Below are 13,426 nucleotides of genomic sequence, written 5' to 3'. Positions count from 1 at the left end.
CAGGTCGTTGTCATCTCTGATGAGGCCCACCACCAATAATGATAATCTAATAATGATAATGACGATAATCTAATAATGATAATCTAATGATGATAATGCAATGATGAGCATCTAATAATGATAATCTAATGATGATATGTGCTGGAGCAGACATAGTGACTGAAAGGTTCTCTGGACCCATTTCTTTTTTCTCTCTCTCTCTTTCAAATCTGCTTTGAAACTGAAGGCGATGGTGATGAGACAGGATAACAGTGAGCATCTGATTTGATAAAAAAAAACAATAATTTTCATTGAAAATATGTATAAATATGTATTATTCTTGAATTATGAATTTTCATTTTTTATCTTTTAGTGTGTATATAACGAAATATAAATACATTTAAGTCACCTTTTCAAGGTAATATTCTTTTTTTACTTTTAGATTAATACAATTTTTTAAAGAAAATATAAGTTTTCAGTTGTAACAGCATCAAGTTTTAACTAAACTAAATGAAATGGAAATTTCATTCATTTTAGTGCTTTCCGGGTAAAAGTAAAAAGTAGGTGAGAAGAGCATCTTTTCATTGGACGATCTTTGCAACGGCTACATTTTTTCCCCACAATCCTCAGCGGTAGAGCGTTTATATAGGTTGGTAGAGCATCCGGTCTGTCTCTCTCTGCTGGGCGGACCGGTACAGCAGCCATGGGCCGCTCCACGCGGTGCAGGTATAAACTGTAATTTCCAGCTGTATAAAATAATTTAACTGTTAAAAAACTCTCGCGAGACTTTGAAGGAGCGGTTGTTTGCGCGTTTTGTTTTCTGGATAATGATGTTAGAAAAATCTCCGGCAGAAAGAGGCTTTTGTTCAAACCCGGATCATGGCGCGCCTCCATGGATCCATGCTAACATTAAACCGATGGTTCAGTCAGTCTCTGGTCCATTAGAGCCCTCCTGGAAGCACGAGGCTGGAATTAGCTTCCGGTATTGGCCTCATATTCAACCGAAGTCTAAAGGTTGATCTTTAATGTGGGTCAGATTACAATCCGAACTGGTTAAACTTTATTCTGTAGTTTCTGAACCATTAGCAGAACGTTTCCATGTCTGGATGGTTCTGTCTAGAAATTGACCCGTTCTGCTGTTTAAGATAATTTCCCACTGAAGAAGTCTTCTAAATTAGATTGAGATTAAAATGTTTTTCTGTTAATCTGTCTTAATTTAACACTTTTTTTTTTTATTAATGAGAGCAGATTGACTTTAAACAAAGATCAGCTTCAACCTGAACCACTGATGGTTTGTTTTCAATGACCTGATTGGGATTATTAGTTTGAATTATTTTCAGGAAGTTAATTTAAATTGTGAAATTTGTTCTTGGAGCAGAAATCTGATTCCTTAGTAGTTTTAAATGTGAAGTAGTTTTACAGCTAGGTGTGGAGCCTCATTAATCTGTCCTGATGGGATTATCCAGGGTGTTGGCAATCTGCCCTACTGGACCCTTAAAACCCCATTAATCCATTTAACCTGTCAGGGGCTGGGCAGTCTAGCATGTCTGTAGCTATAATTTGGGATTATTGAGGATAAATGTGGGCAGTTTTCCCACCAGGAGGTATCAGGCAGAGCAGTTCCTGCTTCATGCAGAGAGGGGGCAGCAGAGAGCCTGGTCCAGATGTAAAATGTTTCATTTTATTCCAGTAAACTATTCTCATTGGTTGATGGAAGATGGAAACAGCAAAACAGCCAGTTGAGGTTTCAGTATCTAATAGCTAATTAGCTGCTGGAGGAGACGATGCTCTGTTTGAAGGATAAGTCTCATTGCTGAAGGTCTGAGGAGCTACAGCTCTCTGACGGGGCTCGCCTTCCGCCTCCCTCCTCTTTAACCCGGCTGTCTTCTCTGCTCCAGGCGAGCCTGTTGCTCTGAAGGCCAGATGCTGCTCCTCTTCCTCGCTGCGTTCATCAGAGCAGGAGCTGTACTGACTTGATCCTCAGAATGGAACCAGAAGAAGAGCCCTGACCTACAGGACCTGAGGTAGGTTTCAGATTAACACCCCATAACGCCCCCAGCTCTAAGTCAGCTGACCAGCCCTGATGGCTGGCTCGGTGTTACAGGGCTGGCAGAGGAAGCCTCTGCATGCGCTCTCAGCGGCGCCGCCTCTGTTTTAGAGGAAGCTGCTGCTGAGATTCTGCAGAGCTCGGTCCAAAGAGAGTGGCCCGCCCCGGTCCGTCTGCAGGGTGGGCCTAGTAGAGGACCGTACAGCCAACCACAGAGCGCCGTTGGAGGCGGTGGCAGCAGGATGATGATGATTATCTTTGCTGAAATAATTGATCAGGATTATTGGAATAATAAACTCATTAGTCAATAAATGGCTATTCTGGGCTAAACATTTAGAAATGTTAATTTACTGCAACGATCTGAAGATAAATCAATTAATTAGTAAAGTGGCTGCAGAGCTAGTTTATAGAACTGCTTCCTAATGTTTTCATACAGGCAGTAATGACGCATATCCACTGATTACTGCCCCCTGCTGGACACTTAAAGTCACTACAGGCAGCCTCTGACCTGATTGATGACCTGTAATATGATTTAATCCATCGTTTGTTTTTTAGAATTGATATCTTATACCTTTGTTTAAATTGAAAATGTTTGTTTTTTTGTTTCAATACATAAATGTGAAAATTTAACAGGGAAATTTAAGTGAACATGTAAATAAAGACGTTTGTGTATTTAACAAAAAACACTAAGATTTAATTTGAATTTACATAATTTGATTCATTTTCATTCTTGTTGTTTCATCCTCTTCCTTTCAGATAAACCTTTTGCCTTCAGCCTCCGTATTCCTTTAATTTGGTGATTAAACCACAAAATATCAGATTTTTTTTTTGATGGATGAGCTTATTAACATTTTATTGTCAGCCAGTTCATAAAGGCTGTATCGGTCATGTGACCTTTAAGTGTTACGGGCAGCAGCGCTGCTGGATGCATCACTATTGTCTAACATCCTGTGAAATGAGATCAGTGCTGCTATAGCAGAGATGAACAGGTTGTTGGAAGTTGTAATGAAGTCGTAATGAAGGCTTCTGTGTTGTAGGCGGAGCCTCTGATGCGTCCTGTTCTCCTGCTTCCTGCCGCTGTCTTCCAGAAGGTGAGTCTGAATAATGTTGTGGGTGACCTTAATCAGGGCGGTCTGCTGTGATGCCTGAATAAAACACATTATGCTGACTAAAGCCGTGGTGAGAGACGACCCTGAGCAGGACGGCCTGGCAGCAGATCATGACCTCAGGCTGGCGAGTAGATCACTGATGGCCTCTTTCTGCTGCAGACAGGAGGAGCGGCGCCGGCCAGGAGGAGGCGGGGTGGCCAGGGGGCTGGCAAGAGGAGGAGCGGCGGCTCAGGTGGCGCTCAGACTGACAGGTAGTGGATGTTTGAATAAAAAAGCCCAATCCTGTACTGCCATGGCAGAGGCGCCTCATCTCTGCTGTGGAATCGTGACGTTGGGAGAGAAACTCAGGACTTGGCACAGGTTCAGTAAAACCAGTTTACCAGAACCTGACTGAAGACCTGAAACATCTGGATAGGAAGAGCCTCTGAATCCATTGGAAGGGAGGGATTAACGGTGTGTTTGCTCTGCCAGCAGGCCCACCTGATGAAGATCCCTGCAGCGTCGGACGTAGAGCCGGACCTCTGGTTCTGAAGGGTTTCCTGATGAACATCCTGCACTTCCAGAAATACAATCTGCTGTTGAATGAATTTCCTGAGTAAATAAAGGCGGATTTTTGCTTTATGAACTCATGTTGCTGCTCGTTTCTTTACTGGATGAGGTTGGAACTAGAAGCATCTGATTCTTTAACTTTGGCTGAAGTGTGAAATAACACCCTCAGTTCAACTGGGCACATCATGCTTCCTCTGGAAGGTTTAGAGCAGGGGAGTCAAAGGGGTTCCAGGAAGGGCTGCATGGCTGCAGGGTTTCTTTCCAACCAAGCAATAGCACCAGACTGTTTCATCAAGTCAGTCCAACCCTAACATGAGGTGAAAGGAGTCTGGCTTAAACCTGCAGCCATGCGGCCCTTTCTGGAACCACTTTGACATCCCAGGTTTAGGACTAAACATTTGTCACGTTTTCACAGCCCTGGACCACCAAGCTGGACTCCCAACTTGGCGAGGCTGGTCACCATGGTAACGTCCTCTGAACCTGCAGGCTAGCTTTCAGATGATCTGAACGTTTAAACTTGTAAAGCTATCAGCAAATATTACAATGTTCCACAATACTTGACGCACAAAGTTGTTGTGTAGACTGCATTGGGTGAAAAATTTAGAATATATGTAGTTGAAAGCTGTGTAAAAAGAATTAAAGTTGACCTGTGGAGTCTATTCCTTATTAAAGTTAAAAATGTAAAGTTATGTTCCAATCAGCTGGTAGAAACTGACATTACTTTTGAAGAACTACAGGTAACAGCCAGTAAATTAGAATATCTTGAAAAACTTGATTTATTTCAGTACTTGCATTCAAAAGGTGTAACTTGTACATTATATTCATTGCACACAGACTGATGCATTCAAATGCTTGTTTTATTTAATTTTGATGATTTGAAGTGGCAACAAATGAAAATCCAAAATTCCGTGTCACAAAATTAGAATATTGTGTAAGGGTTAAATTTTGAAGACACCTGGTGCCACAAACTAATCGGCTGATTAACTCAAAACACCTGCAAAGGGCTTTAAATGGTCTCAGTCAAGTTCTGAAGCCTACAAAAACATGGGGAAGACTTCAGATTTGACAGCTGTCCAAAAGGCGACCATCGACACATTGCACAAGGAGGGAAAGACACAAAAGGTTATTGCTGAAGAGGCTGGCTGTTCTCAGAGCTCTGTGTCCAAACACATTAATAGAGAGGCAAAGGGAAGGAAAAACTGTGGTCAGAAAAAGTGTACAAGCGATAGGGATCACCGCGCCCTGGTCAAGATTATGAAAAAAAAAAACATTCAAAAATGTGGGGGAGATTCACAAGGAGTGGACAGCTGCTGGAGTCAGTGCTTCAAGAGACGCTTGAAAGACATGGGTTTCAACTGCCGCATACCTCGTGTCAAGCCACTGTTGACCAAGAAACTGACTGCTGATGAGTGGTCCAAAGTCATGTTTTCTGACCAAAGCAAATTTAGCATTTCCTTTGGAAATCGAGGTCCCAGAGTCTGGAGGAAGACAGGAGAGGCACAGGATCCACGTTGCCTGAAGTCTAGTGTAAAGTTTCCACCATCAGTGATGGTTTGGGGTGCCATGTCATCTGCTGGTGTTGGTCCACTCTGTTTCCTGAGATCCAGGGTCAACGCAGCAGTCTACCAGCAAGTTTTAGAGCACTTCATGCTTCCTGCTGCTGACCTGCTCTATGGAGATTTCAGGTTCCAACAGGACTTGGCGCCTGCACACAGCGCAAAATCTACCCGTGCCTGGTTTACGGACCATGGTATTTCTGTTCTAAATTGGCCAGCCAACTCCCCTGACCTTAGCCCCATAGAAATGCTGTGGGGTATTGTGAAAAAGAAGATGCAGAATGCCAGACCCAAAAACGCAGAAGAGTTGAAGGCCACTATCAGAGCAACCTGGGCTCTGATAGTGGCTCCATGCCACTATCAGAAAACCCCATTACAGTTTGAGATGGATTTTGAGTTTGAAAACAAAAGTTTAAATGAGAGAATTTTATGAAATTGACTTTTGACTAATTTAGAGAAATTGGAATGTTTTCGGACCAATTCACAATGCAAATCCATGAGGTGAAAAAAGCCAGCTAGAGTTAAGCAGCCTGGCCTGGGTGCTGAACAGCAGCCTGGACAGACCACAGCCCTGATCTAATGCAGCCTGTCCAGGTGTCACTTTATTTAGCCCTGCACTTTAAGCAAATATTTGCACATAACAGTTTGCACACAAGGTTTTTAAAATATTTATTGTGTATTTTAATAGTTAGCATGTAGCCTTTTGCTCCAGGCTCTCCACAGCTGCTCTCCATTAGTAATTGAGGTGGTTGTCTGTGGAAAAGAGAATTGATGTTTAGAGCAAGCAAAGGTTACTGTTTATAAACTTCAGCAAATATCAGTGTAAAGTCTGTTAGAAGTGAGTGTGAAGGAAGTGTTTTGGTGCTAGGAAAGTGACTTACCTGTCTTTTCTGTGTCCTCTCCAGGGTGTTTGGACAAAGGCTTCCCGGGGGTCCAGACACCATTTATAAGTTCTGGGAGAGACCATGGAAAATAATGGGGGAGTTGTGCACATAGTTTGTGGGATTTCTATAGTGTTTGGGTGTAAGTTAAATCAGAAAAAGTCTATAAAAAATAACCTTAAGTGTGTGTTTGTAGATGGAAGTGAGGAGTTAATTTTAATGTAAATGGTTTAGTCCATCAGCTGTGTCTATTTAAGCCAGAGATTGTGTTTCATATAGACTGAATGCTGTGAAGCCAAATAAACCTGCAGATGCCTCAACTTCATTCTGCCTGATAAGTTCATTTTCTCACTGAAAATCCAGCCGAGAGGTCGCCTGTTTACACCACTGCCCTGGTCTAATACAGCCTGTCCAGGTGTCCACAGCCCTGATCTAATACAGCCTGTCCAGGTGTCCACAGCCCTGATCTAATACAGCCTGTCCAGGTGTCCACAGCCCTGTTCTAATGCAGCCTCCCCTGGTGTCCACTTCCCGGATCTAATACAGCCTGTCCAGGTGTCCACTTCCCTGATCTAATACAGCCTGTCCAGGTGTCCACTTCCCTGATTTAATACAGCCTGTCCAGGTGTCCACAGCCCTGATCTAATACAGCCTGTCCAGGTGTCCACAGCCCTGATCTAATACAGCCTGTCCAGGTGTCCACAGCCCTGATCTAATACAGTCTGTCCAGGTGTCCACAGCCCTGTTCTAATGCAGCCTCCCCAGGTGTCCACTTCCCTGATCTAATACAGCCTGTCCAGGTGTCCACTTCCCTGGTCTAATACAGCCTGTCCAGGTGTCCACAGCCCTGATCTAATACAGCCTGTCCAGGTGTCCACTTCCCTGGTCTAATACAGCCTGTCCAGGTGTCCACTTCCCTGGTCTAATACAGCCTGTCCAGGTGTCCACAGCCCTGTTCTAATGCAGCCTCCCCAGGTGTCCACTTCCCTGATCTAATACAGCCTGTCCAGGTGTCCACAGCCCTGTTCTAATGCAGCCTCCCCAGGTGTCCACTTCCCTGATCTAATACAGCCTGTCCAGGTGTCCACTTCCCTGGTCTAATACAGCCTGTCCAGGTGTCCACAGCCCTGATCTAATACAGCCTGTCCAGGTGTCCACAGCCCTGATCTAATACAGCCTGTCCAGGTGTCCACAGCCCTGTTCTAATGCAGCCTCCCCAGGTGTCCACTTCCCTGATCTAATACAGCCTGTCCAGGTGTCCACTTCCCTGATCTAATACAGCCTGTCCAGGTGTCCACTTCCCTGATCTAATACAGCCTGTCCAGGTGTCCACAGCCCTGATCTAATACAGCCTGTCCAAGTATCCTCTGCCCTCATCTAATATAGCCTGTCCAGGTGTGGCCCAGCCTTGGCGCTGTGTGACCCAGCCTTGGCATCGCGTGACCCAGCCTTGGCATTGCGTGGCCCAGCCTTGGCATTGCGTGGCCCAGCCGTGGCACTGTGTGGCCCAGCCTTGGCATTGCGTGGCCCAGCCGTGGCACTGTGTGGTCCAGCCTTGGCATCGCGTGACCCAGCCTTGGCATTGCGTGGCCCAGCCGTGGCACTGTGTGGCCCAGCCTTGGCATTGCGTGGCCCAGCCGTGGCACTGTGTGGTCCAGCCTTGGCATTGCGTGGCCCAGCCTTGGCATTGCGTGGCCCAGCCGTGGCACTGTGTGGCCCAGCCTTGGCATTGCGTGGCCCAGCCGTGGCACTGTGTGGTCCAGCCTTGGCATTGCGTGGCCCAGCCTTGGCATTGCGTGGCCCAGCCGTGGCACTGTGTGGCCCAGCCTTGGCATTGCGTGGCCCAGCCGTGGCACTGTGTGGTCCAGCCTTGGCATTGCGTGGCCCAGCCTTGGCATTGCGTGGCCCAGCCGTGGCACTGTGTGGTCCAGCCTTGGCATTGCGTGGCCCAGCCTTGGCACTGTGTGGTCCAGCCTTGGCATTGCGTGGCCCAGCCTTGGCATTGCGTGGCCCAGCCGTGGCACTGTGTGGCCCAGCCTTGGCATTGCGTGGCCCAGCCGTGGCACTGTGTGGTCCAGCCTTGGCATTGCGTGGCCCAGCCTTGGCATTGCGTGGCCCAGCCGTGGCACTGTGTGGTCCAGCCTTGGCACTGTGTGGCCCAGCCTTGGCATTGCGTGGCCCAGCCGTGGCACTGTGTGGTCCAGCCTTGGCATTGCGTGGCCCAGCCTTGGCATTGCGTGGCCCAGCCGTGGCACTGTGTGGTCCAGCCTTGGCATTGCGTGGCCCAGCCTTGGCATTGCGTGGCCCAGCCGTGGCACTGTGTGGTCCAGCCTTGGCATCGCGTGTCCCAGCCGTGGCACTGCGTGGCCCAGCCTTGGCGCTGTGTGACCCAGCCGCGGCACTGTGTGGCCCAGCCTTGGCTCGTGTCCCAGCCGTGGCACTGCGTGGCCCAGCCTTGGCGCTGTGTGACCCAGCCGCGGCACTGTGTGGCCCAGCCTTGGCATTGCATGGCCCAGCCGTGGCACTGTGTGGCCCAGCCGTGGCACTGTGTGGCCCAGCCTTGGCATCGCGTGACCCAGCCGTGGCACTGTGTGGCCCAGCCTTGGCATTGCATGGCCCAGCCTTGGCATTGCATGGCCCAGCCTTGGCACTGTGTGGTCCAGCCTTGGCATTGCATGGCCCAGTCGTGGCACTGTGTGGTCCAGCCTTGGCATCGCGTGACCCAGCCGTGGCACTGTGTGGCCCAGCCTTGGCATTGCGTGACCCAGCCGTGGCACTGTGTGGCCCAGCCTTGGCATTGCGTGACCCAGCCTTGGCACTGTGTGGCCCAGCCTTGGCATTGCGTGGCCCAGCTGTGGCACTGTGTGGCCCAGCCTTGGCATTGCGTGGCCCAGCTGTGGCACTGTGTGGCCCAGCCTTGGCATTGCGTGACCCAGCCGTGGCACTGTGTGGCCCAGCCTTGGCATTGCGTGACCCAGCCGTGGCACTGTGTGGCCCAGCCTTGGCGCTGCGTGGCCCAGCTGTGGCACTGTGTGGTCCAGCCTTGGCATTGCATTGCCCAGCCAGCGTGGCAGCCTTTTTCTTCTCAATCATTGGGTAGCTTTTATATGAAATGCAATAAAAACGAATCGGATTGCTTTTCCAATAACATGATTGAATCTAATGTGATCGTGAGGATTAATGCAAACAGGCTGATTCTTTGGGGGCTTTTCAGAAAACATGCAGCAAACTTCACAAATGTTTGCCACTGTTTTGATGATAAATCTTTTTATTTTAAATGCAAACATGCAGAAACATCCCAGGGGTGCTGCAGGTTGGCTGTTATTACTAATCCCTGCTCTTCTGCCATGGAGTTCTTGGTGAGCTTGGAAGATGCTCTGCAGATGCATCAGAGCCAGGAGGACAGCAGGACGTCGTCAAAGTGGGCCAAAGATCTGGAGGATGTCCTCTGTTCACTGTAAAAAAAAATCCGTTGTTTTTACGGAAAAAAACTGGCAGCTGTGGTTGCCAGAATAATCCCGTAGAAAATACAACAAAACTGTTAACAACATTACGGAACAACTTGTACATTTTACTGGGATTTAATGTACAATAAATAATGACTAAATGTACATTTTGCAGTTATTCAGTGTACAATAAGCAGTTTTAGGACGTGAAATTTACAAGTTGTTTCGTAATGTTGTTTACATTTGTACTGTATTTTTAACGGGGTTATTCTGGCAACCACAGCTGACAGTTTTTTTCCGTAAAAACAACATTTCTTTTTAAAGATGTTTACATTTGTACTGTATTTTTAACAAAATCATTCTGGAAAAACAACAGTAAGTATATATATATATATATATATATATATATATATATATATATATATATATATATATATATATATATATATATATATATATATATATATATATATATATATATATATATATTTTTTACAGTCTTACTATCTACATTGCTTCAAATTACTTCTAAATGAAAAGTCAAGCTGTAACAAACCACTCATCAGACAATATACAATTCACAATAATGCAAATTTATTCTTGAAAAAATAATGAGAAAGAGATCATTAAAGTGTGTTTGTGTGTGTGTGGTCGCACTTCTGTTTGTGAGAGAGAGGGATTGTGAGTGAATAAATGTGAACCTTGTTAATATAGAGCCACGAAAAAAGGTGATATAGGTGTTCATCGGCTCCATCACTTTGAAGTAACACCTAGGGGAATAGAGAAGAGAAACAAACACAATAATCTCCATTAGTTTAATTAGCAAAGTCAACAATAATCAAAGATAACAGTAGCACTAGCACACACACCTTTTTAAACAGCTCGCCATTCATGGAGAGCTTGTGAATCATGGTAAAGGCTTGATTAACATGCAACTGCATTGCTTCTGGAAGAACATCTAGAGAAACATATGGGTGTTCACTGTCGCGGTCACTTGAACAACTAATGGAATAGAGAAGAGAAAGAAATACATAATCTCCATTAGTTTCATTAGTAAAGTCAGTCAATAATCAAGGACAACAGTAGCATTAGCACACGTACACTGAACACGTGGGAATTATGTACAGTACATCCTGAAAGTATTCACACTCCTCAATGTTTCACAATTTGTTGTATTGCAGTCATCTCCTTCAGTCAAATAAGTTAATTTTTTTCTCCTTGATCTAGACTCAGTGATCCATAATGACAGCAAGAGTGTTATAACATAGGGTGTGAATACTTATGCCCATGTGGATATTTCAGTTTTTTTAATGATTTGCCAAAACTTCAACAATTCTGTATTTTGCTGTCATTATGGGGCACGGATTCTAGATCAGGGAGAAAAAAATGAACTTATTTGACTGAAGGACATGACTGCAATGCAACAAATGCTGAAACATTGAGAGGGGTGTGAATACTCTCTGGATGCATTGAACATAATTCCCACGTGTTCATTCATAGTTTTGATGCCTTCAACGAGAATCTACAATGGAAATAGACATGGTAATAAAGGAAACATTGATTGAGAAGGTGTGTCCAAACTTTTGGCCTGTACTGTACCTTTTCAAACAGCTCGCCATTCATGGTTGAAAAGGTCATGAACCAAGTTACAGAAGCTTAGATTAACATGCAACTGCATTGCTTCTAGAAGAACATCTAGAGAAACATATGGGTGTTCACTATTGCGGTCACTTGAAGGAACATCTAATGGAAGAGAGAAGAGAAAGAAATACATAACCTCCATTAGTTTCATTAGTAAAGTCAGTCAATAATCAAGGACAGCAGTAGCATTAGCACTAGCACACATACCTTTTTAAATAGCTCGCCATTCATGGTCTGAGAGGTCCTGAATCAAAGTAAGGACTCTTGGATTCACATGGAGCCGTTTTGTTTTTGTTTGTTCCACTTTCGTCCCCTTCTCCGGATTAATAGAGAAGAAACATCTAGGTTAACAGAAGAGAGAAGAAACACATATACCACTATAAATGATACAACCATCTCAACCAGTCAAATCAGTACAAAGGAAAAGACAAAAAAGGTGAGAATACGGGTTGCAGTTTTCCATTACTTAAAGTTTAACTGGTAGGCGGGGAGCTAAGCGGCCAACCGTGAACCCCCCACATAATCCAACTTTTTTTATTTATTTTTTTTTTTAAAGGTCTCATCATGCTTAACATGAATCAGAATGTTTACATTGAACATTTTGCACTACATGTTTCAGGTAGTCAGTGTATTTTCCAAACATTGCAAATTGCATTGCACCTTCCCCTAGCTCATGGAGAGTCATGTTCCTGTAATGCGTTTCCATTGCATTTTCAATGTATGGAAATACATTGACTACCTGAAACATGTAGTGCAACCCAAAATGTTCAGTGTTAACATTCTGATTCATGCTCAGTATGATCAGACTTTTAAAAGAAAGTTGGTTCCTTTGAATTATGGGAGGATGCACCTTAAGGCCTATAGACATTAGACACTACACTCTGCCTATTGACATATCAATGTCTTTTTTTTCCCTCTTGATGCCAGACACCTTTGGTATAATGTATAGATTCCTCAGTTAAAGGACAACTTCGGTCAATTTCAACAAGAGCTCTATTGCTCAAGCTACTTGAGACTTGCCAGGGCTGAAGACGTGAGAAATTTTGGTCTAAATCCTATAGGTTTCCTTGAACAGAGAATTAGCACTGACAGCTAACCCATGGGGACATAACTTTAAATTGTGAATTTAACGCTCCAAATGTCAACGCCAAAGCTATGCAACACCAGCCGACACAATACAACACGACACTGTAATGTGTATGACTAGAAATGCTTAAAAAGTGGTTAAAACAGTGTGTTTGTGCAAGCAGCCATATACAAAATTTAAACAAATGATATGATAAAACACAGTGTAAAGTTCTGCCCCCATGGGTTAGCTATCAGAGCTAATTCTCTGTTCAAATAAACCTATACAAGTTGGACCAAACTTTTTCGCGTCTTCAGTACTGGCAAATCTCGAGTAGCTTGAGCAATAGAGCTCTTGTTGAAATGGACCGAAGTTGTCCTTTGAGCAGAACATGTCATTTTGCCCATGAAATGAAATCGTTTTTGCTAAAAAATACTCAGGCAATTAGTTTAACAAGGTGTCAACATTATTTGATACATTGTATTTCAGTTAGCAATGCTACAGAGCAGTTATCTTGACTAAGATGGTGGTGGCGATGGGGTAAAGAAACTTGGTTATCATGCCAGTAGCCACAGAAGTCAGGGGTTGAAGCTAGCCCCTAGCAAGGCACTTAACCCCATGTTGCTAAATAGAACAATAGAAATAAATAGAACAAAACAATTGTACAAAATAAAATAACATACCTCTGTAGAAATTCCAGGGTCGATGCAACCGTGGATGGGTAATAAATGTTAAAGCAGTAATAGCTGCCAAACATCATGCACAAGGCCGAGATGAAAGAAGAGATGTTCTTGTTCACGATGACTTGATCCATACTCAGCATCCGTCTCGAGGAATAGCAGGACTGCCCTATTTAAAAAAAAATCAACAGCAGCAATTTAGGTAACATTTCAACATGTCAGTAACTCGTAGCTCAAGTGTAAAAACAAGTGTGTGTACTATATGTATGCGAATGAAAAAAAAAACTCATCTCAAAAAAACTGAAACAAATAAGAGATAGAGGTCAGTGTGTGAATGAGAGAGCACGTGTTCAGTCTTAGGAAGGCAGGTGTGTGTGTGTGTTCATGTGAATGTGTGAGTGAGTGTGTGAGAGAATGAGTAGGGGTATTTGAAATTAACAGCTGAGACAAAAACAATTACAGATGCTGCATG

At 44.5% G+C, this 13,426-nt stretch overlaps 1 long non-coding RNA gene and 1 other non-coding gene across 2 annotated transcripts; one reads left to right on the top strand and one right to left on the bottom strand.

The window, feature by feature from the left end:
* Nucleotides 1-2,033: 2,033 nt before the first annotated feature.
* LOC119777957 lies at nt 2,034-2,232 on the top strand. The gene has a single exon (XR_005280006.1). It is a non-coding gene; the product is annotated as a small nucleolar RNA SNORA74 (small nucleolar RNA).
* A 7,971-nt stretch (nt 2,233-10,203) lies between these two features.
* Nucleotides 10,204-12,997, bottom strand: LOC119777956. Its single transcript, XR_005280005.1, has 5 exons — nt 12,958-12,997; nt 11,416-11,549; nt 11,167-11,310; nt 10,437-10,569; nt 10,204-10,337 (listed from the first exon to the last, which is right to left on the bottom strand). It is a non-coding gene; the product is annotated as an uncharacterized LOC119777956 (long non-coding RNA).
* Nucleotides 12,998-13,426: the final 429 nt, after the last annotated feature.

The sequence above is a fragment of the Cyprinodon tularosa genome, unplaced genomic scaffold, assembly GCF_016077235.1.
Source record: "Cyprinodon tularosa strain WSP-4 unplaced genomic scaffold, ASM1607723v1 ctg1293, whole genome shotgun sequence".
NCBI classification, from domain to species: domain Eukaryota; kingdom Metazoa; phylum Chordata; class Actinopteri; order Cyprinodontiformes; family Cyprinodontidae; genus Cyprinodon; species Cyprinodon tularosa.
The sequence above is the reverse complement of the archived record's forward strand: the minus strand, read 5'-3'. Positions and strand labels throughout refer to the sequence as shown.